This window comes from Paramormyrops kingsleyae, chromosome 10, assembly GCF_048594095.1.
Source record: "Paramormyrops kingsleyae isolate MSU_618 chromosome 10, PKINGS_0.4, whole genome shotgun sequence".
Lineage (NCBI taxonomy): Eukaryota > Metazoa > Chordata > Actinopteri > Osteoglossiformes > Mormyridae > Paramormyrops > Paramormyrops kingsleyae.
Window position 1 is genome coordinate 25,436,136 of NC_132806.1, and position 13,301 is coordinate 25,449,436.

General features: G+C 49.5%; 1 protein-coding gene across 5 annotated transcripts in view; it reads left to right on the forward strand.

The window, feature by feature from the left end:
- Positions 1–13,301, forward strand: part of nexmifb (neurite extension and migration factor b) — a 67,589-nt gene that overhangs the window by 1,466 nt on the left and 52,822 nt on the right. The window lies entirely within an intron of this gene.

A 13,301-nucleotide genomic window follows, 5' to 3' on the forward strand; every position in this document is an offset into this window, starting at 1 on the left:
ATTTATGGTATTGTTACTGTCAGTAATATCGTTGGCAAATGACAGCTTAAGAGACTGTAGGTGTGGTACAGAGAGAAACTTTTTGCTTAGAAAGCAAACATGGGCCAGTTGGTGAGTTTTCTTGGCACACCGAGCTCTCGGTGTGTTTCGGCACCGAGCCGTGGATCCTGTCCCTGCCAGAACTGCCTATCCTTGCGCCAGGTTTACTTTAGTTTCTGAATGTTTGGATGTGGTCGGAAGGGCACCAAGTATGACCAGCGCCCCAGACCACGAGCGAACTCAGTAAATGTGTGTGCGAAAAAACGATCTTCAAGATGTTTACTTTCACCAGGTGTTTTTTGTTAAACTTTTTTTTTTTCTTGGAACACTTGTGTTTATTAAAAATTCCAAATGATACTTAAAAGTACCGACTCCATACCCAGTTATGTAAGTATGGGATGATTTGTTGTAGAGTTCACCTCATTCAGAACTCAAATCGCGCAGGCCGAAAACCCAACGGTGCTTCTGGTTATATTCTGTGTCTCAAGTGGGGTTTGGCCCTTGGGAACGATGTCCTGCAGGCCGGCATTGTCGGGACTTCGGGAGGGCTCTTTCTGCCGGGGCTGGGGCCGGGGCCGGGGCTGGGTTCGGCGCTCCTGGTTTGACGCAGGTCATTGGCGCATCAAGTGGCCAAGCCCTTCAAAAAGGCGACGGGACGGCCATTTTGAGCAACGCGACATCCCGTGCATATCGGAAGCGGGGACGCGCGCAGCCTACCTGGGGGGGGGGCGGGGGGATAAAGATTTTGCACTGGAGTAGATAGCATCGTTGGGGCTCTTGTTGGATGCGGGCGACTGTAATGTTAAGGGGCAACCAACAAGGCCACGCCAACATGCCGCACGCACTGTGCCGACTTGCAGGAGGCTTGTCGATTAGCTACATCCACAACGTTTCAGTTTAAGACGATTCCAGCAAATAATTGTGTTAGTAGCTATTTGCTACTGTGTCTTTATTTAGACCTGTATGACAGGATTCATGTTCTTCATCTCACGCCGCTTTTATTTGTTAAAATAAACAATACGGTTTTACAGTTTATTATGGGCTAGTCGTAATACTAGGGAGATGTTTGTGTGTATATGTATGTATGAATCACATTTGACGACCACAAGGAAATGTGAGCAAATAGACTGTAAAAGGATCGACAGGTTGATCAGAGATCTGTTCTGTTATTTCAGTGCTCACTCTATGGCTTCAGCCTTGAGGCTCTGAAAAAGTGGACCTCTTATGTTTGCGTGTCGTGCGCGGTTGTGTAAGGGAGGGCGGACACCCTGTTTGTGTTTATTATTTGGAGATTATTGATCCGTAAAAACAACTCACCTCTCGTGCTCCTCGGCGCACAGCAGCAGACGCTCATTAAAAAATTAAAATCGGATGCCCTCTCCTTTTGTCCAGAAACAGAAACGGGGAGGACGTGTTGAGCTTGTCTTTTAGCGCTAACGTGGCACCAAAGAGCGACCGGTCAGCGAAATATAACTGCCGTCAGACGATCAGAAAGGAGGCGACTGTCTGTCACGTGCCGGGTAAAAGATGCAACGACAAGTAAATAAAAAACGGCAAACAGTGGCTTCAGATATTCTGGCTGAGTGGGATTGCGGGCGGGACGCAGCGCAGCGGGATGTGCCTGAGAATGGTAGGGGGCCTGAGATCGCCGCCTCAATGAGTGCTAACCCACCACAGCCGGTCCCGCCCACTGCGGAGTGACTGGCCCCGGCAGACTGCACAGCTGCGGCAGCTCCGTGCTGTAATTAGACGCAGAGGTGAGGTCCGAGCGAGACGGCCGGGCCCTTTGATCGCCCTTTTGTGGCCGGAGGGAAGGAATCGAGCGCTTGTCTTCTGAGACGTAACGCGCAGGCTGGGTCCGTGGTGGAGGATCATGGCCCGGCCTGCTCTTAAAGACGGAGGTGTGCCTCCCCGCCGTCCTCCTGAGGAGTCGTAATCTGAGCACGGTGGCCCTGTGCTGTGAGACCGCCTCCCGTCGGGAGGATTACAGGCAAGATGGTGTAAGCGCACACGTGGGCGACGACGAAACGTGACGTTGAGAGCCGCGGCATGGCTAATGCTAACGCCCGCGGCCTCTGCTGGTGGTCCAGCGAGAAAGGGCCAGGTGGGTGCACCGGGGCTTCCCGGAGGGCCTTGGGGGCGGGGATGGCAGGTTCGTCTAGCTCCCGGCCACATCCCCTCGCGGCCCCCTGGATAAGATGAGCAGCAGCTTCTTTGTGGCATGACGGGTGCGCTGCCTGTTGCATCATGTTACCTGCACTGTTTGCAGTCAGCGCCCCCCCCCAGGGCACCCACGTCAGCGCACGCATCTGTACCGGGGACCCAGGGGGCTAACTGCGGTGGCGACTGCTGCTCCCTGAACCGCGCCTCGATTCCTTATTTGTGTTTATCTTCTCCCCACAGTGAGATTTCGGGAATGCCGGAACGAGCCAGACTTTTTGAGTTTCGTTGGCCAATTAAGAGGCCTGGATGTGACCCCCCACCCCCCATTGTTCCTGCTCTCCACATGCCGGAATCTCGAGAACACCCTAAAAAGCCTGATGGGGGGGGGGCAACGGAGGGACTGGATGGAGGTGTTTGCCGACGTGGCTGATTTGGTTAAAAACGGGGGGGGGGGGGGCGTGCTGCAGTGGATACAGGTGCACCTGCCGCTCCTGGTTAAACAAACACTGAGATAAACAGATGAGATCAACTGGCACCCTGCTCCGCGCCTCTCACTGCTTCCCAAGCCTCTCTCAAGGGAGGGGGGGGCAAAGCCATGTTTATATAAGGGCCCCGTGAATGCCTACAGCACCATTAGCACTATGGGTCCCCCCCCCAGGTACGCTTGGTCCTCTCAACTGAAGGGGTGGGAGCCACCCTGCCGGGATGTGCCCTCGGTGGAATTTGGAAAGGGGGCGGGTCCCCCCCGTGAGAGCCGGCCTGGGGAATGACAAGAGGCCATTGTGCTGCTTCGCCCTTGATGCCGGAGTCTCCGGTTTCGACCGCGCCGGCGCGGAGAGACGGCCGTAGAAGCCGGGGGGATTTATGGGAGCGGAACAAAAGATCTCTCTGCATGTGTCCCCCGGCTTCTCGTTTTACCGCAAAGACTAACAAAAGCGGGTTTTTCTATTAGAACAACAGTGATTTACACTGGAAGGGCCTAATCAATCACTTCTTTCTGAAGGCTCTTCTGCACATCTTAATCCTAATGTTGTATACTGGTTTTTGTCAACAGCGGATATGATTGCGTGTGTGTGTGTGTGTGTGTGTGTGTGTGTGAGTGAGTGAGTGTGTGTGTGTGTGTGTGAGTTCCTCTTCGTAGTCTTAAAAACCTGAAAATGATTACCTGCCGCATCCCCTGATGCCTTGACGTGAACGGAAACCCATTCATAAACTCGTGTGCTTTTTGGCAAAAAGGATAGTTTTGTTAAAACACATAAAGCGAACTTACTGTCCGTCTCGGAGGATTCCAGTTTAATCTGTCTCACACCTTTTTGAGTGGCTCGTTTTAACGTCTAATACGGGATGCTTTAACATAGCAGTGATCGTAGCGTATTATCATATCAGGCACTAGCCGTTAGCCAACCTTCCCATAACTTCATGGAAATCTGGACCCCAAATCCCAGGGTAAGTATAACACTGTGAATTTCGGGGGAAACATTTTAGCGTACGGACTTTGGAGTCTTTCCACGAGTGCGAGCTAATGGTACCTGGCTTGCGTCGGGTTACCAGTGGTGCTTTGTTTCATTAAAAATGCCGGTTTTCTCCCCATGCCCTTTCCGAAAACAGCCAATTATTGCGCCATCCTCTGTCAGAGACACCAAGGTGTACTCTGTGCTCGTTAGTTAACAGCAAAACGGCGTACTCAACAGACAGGCTCTGAGCTGGGGCTTCATCAGGAAAAGTGCATCTCTCTGGAAGATTGCATATACAGGCAATATAAGTTGAATAACGTGTTATGCTGACAGACAATAAGGGGGAGAAGGCGGAGCTGTTATTTTCAAGTGGATTTTTATTTGTGAAAATTGACCCATCGGGTATATCAAAAAAAAAGAGAGAGAAAATAGATTTTCAAAAAGGTCCTTTAATGGTGGGAAAAGACCAGAACGTGGAATACAGAGTTTGTGCTGTTCTGAAACCCATTTCAGAAGATAAGGTCAAGATTAGGGTTAATTCTGGCTAACGTTTTTAGAAGGCTGTTTTGTTTTACACAGAAGATAAAAATGGATAAAAAGGTTGGTTCATGGTTATGAGGGTAGATAGGAAATATTTTTTTTGTGCCCTTTTTCTGTCTTGAATATATGCGCAGGTAAATTTTAGTTCTGGTATGTCAGCTTAATCACAAAGGGTCGGGAATATGAATGAAATGAAAGGACACGTCAAACCAGAAAAGGTCTATTTGTAAATTTAGATTAGTGTGAAAAGTTGCTGCATCTTACGGGAGAGAATTTTGGTTGCCAGGGTCTAGGGAACATAAAAAAGTAGTAACAGATTTTCTTCCATTTTGGGAGTGAATTTGGGAATTTTAACCTGAATGTTAGGGCTTATTTGTTGTTTTTGGGGTGTGATGCAGAAGCTTGCCAGTGTTACCAGATACATTTTATTATGCTTTTATGAAAGCGCTGCCCTTGCACCCTGCTTACCGTCCTGAAGGCGTGATGGCGGTGGGCTGAGCTGGCTTGGTGACAGGCTTCATTCTGTTTAAATTAACATCCTCCGGGTGATCAAAAATGGCTACCGGGGACTAAGGAATTTTGACTCCTGCAAGATCGACCCTCCTCATTTCACAGGGAGTTGCTAATCGGAGACAGGAAGCACTAGTCCAGTCGATAAATGATGTCGTCTATGGAGGGACCGCGGGATACGATATCGGGATGTTACAATATCGGGGTGTTACAATATCGGGGTGTTACAATATCGGGGTGTTACAATATCGGGGTGTTACAATATCGGGATGTTACTCTTCAAAGATTAGTGATGGCAGAAAAAAACCAAGACTTGCAGCTGCCCAGATGTTCCTCGATCTGTTGGATGAGTTTGGATGTGCCCTCTAGATCTCCAACTGTGGGGGGACACAGGGCCTCAAGCCAAATGTCACAAAAAATGATAATAATTAGTGCTTCAGTATATCCAAGCGAGCCAGAACAGCGATAGCTTTTGTTGATAACAACCTGCTCGCACTGTAGTGACAGATACAACACACAGTTTTATTCGTATCAGAGCAGTGATGAACTTTTAGTACATCTTGTTCTGCACATCCTGGCGAATAGAGTCAGTGAGTGTCATGTTGGTGTTGGTGATCTCTTACGAATGAACTTCCTGTCTTGAAGGCTCAGTGTTCTGATGTAAGAAATAGGAAATGATTGGTTGAGAGAGATAACTCATCAGATTTCAAAGGACGTGGGTCCAAGCAACTAGAGGAGGCTAGACCAAGACATCCGATTGGTTGGTCTCACCTCCTCTAGTTGCTTGGACCCTCCTCCTTTGCCATCTGAATGGTTATCTCTTTCAACCAATCATTTTTTTGTTCTGCCCTCAGAACATTTTTGTGTAAGTAATGCTCTCATGTGCATCTTGAGGAGGATGGGACAATTACTCACCCACTGGTCAGGCATCAACCATTAGTGCTATTATTCCTGCCTGCTTGTTTGCTTTTTTTCTTTGAATTAAAAATCCATCTATCAATCTTCTGACCTCTTTTCATGGTCAGAGTCATGGGTGAGTGAGCTGGAGCCTATCCAAGGCAGCATAGGCGCCAAGGCTGTGATTTGCCTGGGATGGATTGCAAGTCCATCGCAGGACATAGACATCGACACAGTCGTCCTCTGTTATCCTGACTGTGTCTTTGGGCTGCAGAAGGACTGGGGATTCAAACCCCTAACACTGGCGTTGTAAAGCAGTATTACAACCCACTGAGCCACCCATTAAATTAAAACAGTTTTATTAATATTGCTGCTATTATTGTTATTTTTAAAAGCATCAAAACGGGCTTCACTTGGACTGGGTTATAATGAGCTGCATTATATTTGGTTAATACCTAACCCACTGTTACCCATCATCTGCCAGTTAAGAGACACAGGCTTTAATTAACTGTTCTTGTGTTTGGAGGACATTTTATTAGGCTTCTATCATCACTAATTTAATTCGAACGTCGCTAATTTTTAAATTCTGGTCATCTACCTCGGTTCCTTCAGTTTTTCCTCTCGTGGAGAGTGCGCTGTTCGGCGAGGGGCAGCATGGCGTTTCCAGGATACACTCGTGGTGCCGACCGGAGGCGGCCAGTGGCGGTCTGTTGCGAGAGGGCCCTTCCTGGTGGGGCTCCGCCCACCCCTGACCACAACACTCATCCTGGTGGGAAGGGGGATGGGCAACTGGTGTGGAAAAAGGCAACAGCTTCCCCAATCAGCTAACCTTGTGCCGAAGGAGGTGCATTTTATTTAATTGCAGTTTTATCATGTTGCATTTCGGTCGAGCACGTGCCCTTTCCGCTTTAGCTGCTTTGGCTGGCATGTTTCATGCTACGCAGATTACCTTTTTTGCGCATTTTACATGGGGGTATTTCACTGGAGCGGTTCAGGTGAAGTACCCAAGCTCAAGGGTACTAGAACCGGCCCTCTGCAGGACTTCAGCTGGCAACCCTCCTGTTTGCAAGTCCTTCTCGTTAACAACTGTGTTACCCTGCTGCCCTCGGCGCTGGTCACCGTCTGCGGAAGGGAATCAGCGTCACACGATGTTCTGTTGTACCAGTTGCTCGGGTCTGGTCCTTCGTTCTGTGGATACATGTGATGTGTAAGATGTGTTTTCATTTTGTACGAATTCAGAGGATCTTTGCATGGTGTTAAAAAGAAGCTACTGATATTTTATCAGTGCTGCTAACTAAGGGATTATTGAAATAAACATCAAATATATTTTGCATTAAAGGTAAATATCTGCATTTCCCATTGCTGTTCAGAAATTCACATTATATTTGAATTTTAAGGTTATACTTAAAAATATGTTTCGTCCATCCATCCATTCTGTTTTTTATAATGAACATCAAGAGTATAAAAGTTTCCGATTTGTGGTAGAACATTATATTCTGAACTTTGTTGGAATCTTGTCCAGGAACAACCATAAAATATTCTGAATCCTGGCTTAACGTTGTGGGTCCTGTGACAACCTCAAAATATTCTGTCACTTGGGAAGCATCCATCTCTACATCCATCCCTCTCCACCTTTTCTACACGCCACTGATTATTGACCTCCAAATCCACATGCTTAGGAGCAGTTAGTAGCAGGTATAGGGTCTGTTTATCTAGTACAGGGTCGCAGTGGGCTTGGTGCCCGTCTCAGGAAGAGCAAGGTATGAGTCAGCGTACGTCCTGGAAAAGGAGCATGTCCATTGCAGAGATACCTTTAAAGTCAAATCACTTTGTGTCATTGGCCAATTATTTGTTTGATTATATCAGACCAGTAAACGTTAAGCTTTAAGGAAGCCACAAACTGGCTTTCCCATTCCCTCATTTCCTTCCAAGTCTCAGGTGTCCAGTGTCTGGCCAACCTTAAAAACCTTCACGGGTGACAGGAGGCGTTTAAGGTAGTGAGCGTTTTCTCGTCCAGTTTGCATTCCTGCCAGCTGACGTCTGTCGTGCCACGTGGTGCCATGAGGCAGAACTGGAGGAGAGGGCTGCGTTCGTTGCCACGGGCAACCCAGCGACTTGCAGGCGTGCCACCTCCGTAGAAAATGCCGGAGCCAGACAACCTCTGGCCCAGGGAACCTTTGCCGTCCCCGTCTGAGGGAAGGACACGCTTATTGCCCACTGGAGGCCTAGCAGTCACCGTGGGCGAAGGGCGACGCCCCCGAATTTTGCGACACGGCGCGGGCCGCGGGAACCAGACCCTGGCCCAAAGGAGCCATGACAGATGGTGGCCAACTGGCCTGTCCCTCACCTCACAGCTCTCAGAGGCACAGCCCGGCTCGTCCTGCCAGCACAGCTGCCTGTTGGCATGACTGTAGGTCCGCGCGTGTGTCCGTGTCTGTGTTTCTGTGAGTGAGTGAGTGAGTGAGTGAGTGTGTGTGTGTGTGCGTGTGCCACGCCGACTCGGAGTAGATACTTTTTGCAAGAATGCCCTGCTGTCCCACCAGAACAGGGGTGCTGGTGGGATCAGAAAAGGAGAGATACCCAGTGTCACGGGTGCGAGCTGCGGGAAGAAGCCATCGATTTATCTTCAGCTACCGGGCCGTCGTACTGAAGCATGAGAAACTGCCTTGCTTTACTCCAGTGCCTAGCGGAAAACGCGGATATCATCACAAATCCGAACATCCTAAAAATATATACCTTGAAAAGGTCGTTTTAGACCCAGGAAACTGTTGACTCGATCCAACAAAAGGGAGCATGCAAAAAGGTGAATTTTAGGACGGGGGAAGCAAGCATCTCCTCACCCCCCCTTGAGGGTTAAGAACGGGACAGCTCACGGTGGGGGATCAGCGGTCCAACCGAGACCATGGATAAATTTCCATTGTGTTCTGCAATAGCCAATTTGAATTAATTATCATGGCACCTAGAATGCATAAAACCTTTCCTGTGAAAAGTGCATGGTGCTCGCTAATATATGTGTGACTGTACACTTTAATCTGAAAATGTAAAAAAAAATAGAAAGGAGAAAAAAACATTGTTCTGTTTCAAGTTCCAAGTTAACCATTAGTTAACTAATGTCATTATAGTTTAATAATGCTGTCGGCTGATTCAGAGATAATATGGTTTGGCGGGGAGTTTATTTACCGGAGCTTAATGAGGAAGAGAGACAGGGACCCATACAATAGTTTCGGAAAATGTATAACTAACCAGCCAGATAAATTTCTCCTGTTTTTCAGTTTTTTTTTCTGCTGTTTTTAAATTTAGAAGGAAATCACAGGGTGGGATGAATTGGAGTGTGGTGTGGAGCCAGATAATTTTTAACCGCTGGTACGTTGCTGGCCAAATGCATCGTTAAGTAAAAGTGGCACGGCCGCTATCGAAATGGGGGCCAATGTTGGCCTGCTAAGCTAGCAGGAATGTTATTGGTGGGAATGGTTTGTGCTGCCACTCCAAGACGCTTTGTCCTCGAACCACAGAAAGGAAATGGACGGGACGGACAAAGACGTGAGCACGTGACTGGGGAAAGGACCTCTGCTCAAGGTGAATGGGATCAGCATGGACAGGGGAAGGGCGCAGGGAAGAGATGGCACAACAAGAGAAAATGAAAAGCCACAGGTGTCTTCAAGGATGGGTTGGTGGAAAAAAATCTGCCCTTCTGGCCTGGATGGAAGGTGCAACTCCTAGCCAGGTGACTGGATCTACCTTTAGGGAGACCCTGGCCCAAGTTTACTGGTGCCAGAAGGAAAAACATAACCAGTATAATGGTGGTCCAGTGGGGTGACGTGACTCACCATCCTGAGACCACTGGCCTTTATTTTTTTGTTTACTGTATTCGTATTCAGCCCTAGATGTTTCTTTTTATGTGCAATAAAATATTTATATTTTTTTCAGGCATTTACTGACCTACTGACAGCACAACCACTCGCTGGCAGTTTAATACCATTCCCAGTTAGAAACAATAACATTGAGAAAAGGCGTGAAGAACATGGTGAACCTCGCAAGTTACATGCAAGTGGACTTGGGGGTGGGGGTGCTTTTGATTGGACTGCATTTCCCATCAGCCCCCTGGGGACACCATCCTCCCTCAAGCCCGTTCAGGCAGGCAAAAGCTACCACAAAAGCAGGGTTCTGCTTCGTGACAAAAATGACTTGTTTTAGCTCCCTGTTTTTTTTGTGTGCTGTACCTGTGGAGCAAGCTAGTCTGGTTCTGATTCTGTGTGAGTTATCATGTTCCGTTCTGCATTTGATCTGGTATGAAACGTTCATTGGCTTTCAGACGGGCGCTTTAAGAAAATAGTAGAGGTGTGACCATCCTGGAGAGGCTGGGTGTAGGTAGGCAGAGGGTTAAACTTGAGCCTTTTTGGATAGATGGCCCAGGAAATGGAATTGAACAGCCACAATAGGAGTCATTCTTTTGTGGTCCTTTGTTCAAGATTCACATAGTTACCGTCTAGCTAGAGGTGTGAGAAGGCCGGCCAAATGCGAGGGCATGTAGGTGAACCCCAGTGTTTACATTGTCTGTCTGGCTGTCAAGCAGAGCAGAACGACATTAAAAATAACCTTAAATATGAACCTGAAATGCCAGGTTTTAGGTCGCTTCTATTATCAATTAGGTGCATGCCCGGGTACTCTCCATCCATCCATCAATCCATCCATCCATCCATTCATTCATCCATCCATCCAACCATTTTCTATACCTGCTTTTCCTATGCAGGGTCGCTAAGGTATGGAGCCTATCCCAGAAGCTATGCACAGCAAGGCAGGGAATAACCCAGGATGGGGGCAGCCCATCGCAGGGCAGTATGCCCAGGTACCACTGCTGTTTATGCATAGAAATACCTCGTCACGCCTCATCCCTGAGCTCAGTCACGCATATGGTGCAGCCAGATGCATTCGAATAGTCGCTGCGATTCTTGCAGTGATCGGCCTTGATGCTTTTGATCCATATGTGACTGGGAAGTCCTGCTGGTTGGTGCATGCGTGTGTCTTTGTGCGTGAAAGCCCAGCAGGAGGCCAGGTTACTGTGAAGCGAACGTGGGCGGGGGCTAATGATTGATAGCCTCCGACACGGAGCATGACAAAGGGGCAGGGCTCGGCGTTGGCATTCCTTCGCCATCCCATGGCGGTATTAGCCGCTATGCTGGCATTAGCGCAGAGGTGCACCCTGAACGGACACCGGCCGCCTCGGCATGTTCTCCGCGCAGCGAAGTTTGCGTCTAATTACGATGTCTAATTATGTCTTTGTGCAGGAAATTTCTCAAATTAGTGGTATCGTGCGGAATGCGAGGATGCTCATTAAGGTTGTCATGAGGATCGCGAGGAGGCTGAATGGATACAAATGAGGGACACAGTGGACTGAGGTGGGGGATGTCGTGGGGGGCTGGTGCTGCTGAGCGCCCCCTACCTGCGTTTGATGACACCGTGCCATGCAGAGTTCCTGAAAGGCACTGCATCCTGACCGCGATCCGATAAATCACTATGTTGCCCCGATCTTAGGCAAAGCAGTGACTGGCCCAGGAGAAAAAAAAAACACTGTCCCCCCACCCTGCCACCCTCTCCACACCCAGCAGTCTCCCCTCCCCCCCCCCTGTTCCCCTCCCACCGCCCCTCATCCCTCTGCTTTGCATTCACTTCCTTCCCTCCGTGGGCTTTTACCCAGCAGCCCCCTCTCCGGCTCTGACGAGAGCACGCATCCCCGCACGCCGGCCCGGCTGTTTGGCTGGCTCGCTCGCTTCCCTCCCCCATCCGCGGCAGTGTGCCGTAATTGGTATTCAGAGTGGCAGCTGGGATCCACACATTGCAGACAGAGAGGAAATTCAGTGAGTCAATACACTGGTTCATTAGAGCACTGAGTCACTGTTCGCTGCCTCATTTGTTTGTATTTGTCCAATACTCACTCATAGGAGGTACCCGTTACACGTTCGGGGAAGAAATACGGTGTGGTCACGGTCACCATCGCTGCGGTCGCATTTATCCCACCGGTTGCATTGGTCGCATTTTCGGCGTGCCAGTGTGGGCTGGAGCCGGCTTTGTTGGACCTCGTCCAATCGCATGCATTTCCGATTACTCCCCTGCCCCTTGACTCCCCCGCCCTCCCCCCCCCCTACTCAAGTTGTCTGACCTTTGCGGTGCAGGAGGCATGCAAAAGAGTCAAACACGGGATGGATCTTCAACCAGATACATGGAAGGCTGCAGGTTGGAGGACCTCCTGCATGTTCTCCTCCTCTTCCTCCCTCACGTGCTCTACTTTCTCGTCTGTTGTACTCCTGTTGTACTCCTCCTCCCCCCCCAATCACCTACCCGCGTTTCTGGGCTGTGCGCTCTGTAACGATGCTTTGTTTTTTTTTTGCGTACATTAATGCAGTCATTAAGTGAGAAGTATGGTACATAGTTTTAATTTCGGCGGCGATGGTCGCTAAGGCAGCAGGGCCCGGGCTCGGGGCCCAGAGCGACCAGCCAAAGCAAAAAAAATTTAAAGGACAAATAAATGAGGGGGGGTGATTATTGCAAGCGGGAAAGTGGCTTTTGAGGCCCATTCTGAAGCTCTCGTTACAGTGTATACCTTTTGATAGTAAGGAAGCATAATGTGGCTGAATCCTTTCAGAATCCCTTTTATGAAGTCTGCACTGGTAAACAAAACCTGAACCACTGTGAGCCCAAGAGTGCAATCAGGCTCCGGCACGCGTCATCTCTTAGAGCCCCTCAGCCCGGCCCACTCTCCAGACCCTCTCTCAGATGGACGGGATGAGCGGAGCTCATCCCTGGAAAGCGTGGTGCCGCGGCTGGGAGTGGGTGGAGGAGAGAGAAGAGTGGGAACAGGGGGCACGCGGTGTTCTGCCCTCGTCGGCCCGCCTGCCTGCTACACCCCCCTGGGCCCACGCTACGTGTCCGAGGCGAGGTGGAGCAACGCACCGGGGTCGTGACCCTCATTACAGTCACCCGGGAGGGCACACTGATGGGGGAGCCCCCCCAAACTCCAAAGGGCAGCCGGGAAGAAGCAGCTAACCTTTCGAACCACTGGAGTATGCCAATCATATAAATAACTCATTAACCTTATCCACTTAATGAAGCGCACGGCTTTTTTTTTTTTTTTTTTTTAAATCCTCTTTCGCTTTGTTTAATTGGCCGCCACCGTGGCAGCCTAAAATGGCAGAGGCCCCTTTAAAAGCGGGTGGAGCCAGGTCACCGAGGGGTGGAAGGGGCAGCGCCTGGAATTTGCATAGTGTTAAGCTCCGTAATGCCGGCTGTTAGGGTTTCGGCGACGCGTTTGTGGTATGGGATCCGTCTGAGAAAAGACGACGTCCCAACAGCACCTGCAAATAAGCCCGTGTAATACCCCGAAGCGAATGCTTGACCCCCCCCCCCCCCCCCCCCCCCCCCCGATTCAGTGGGGTCCTCCGTGAAACGGCTCGATGGGGTGTGCAGATCAATAAGCCTGATTACGAGTGGGGAAACGAGCAGACTGAACTCATTTGTAACCAAAACGGCAGGTTCTCTCTGGGCTTTGCCTACTAGATGTGGATTTTGGCCTTTAGTGGGAAAAAGGAGGGTCTGGTTTTCTCAGTTATTTACCTTGTATGTCTTTAAAGGGTGATTGTATGTTGTGTGTGTGCACATGTTTGCATGTGTGTGTGTGTTTCCCCCTCTCTCGTTGTTCAACCA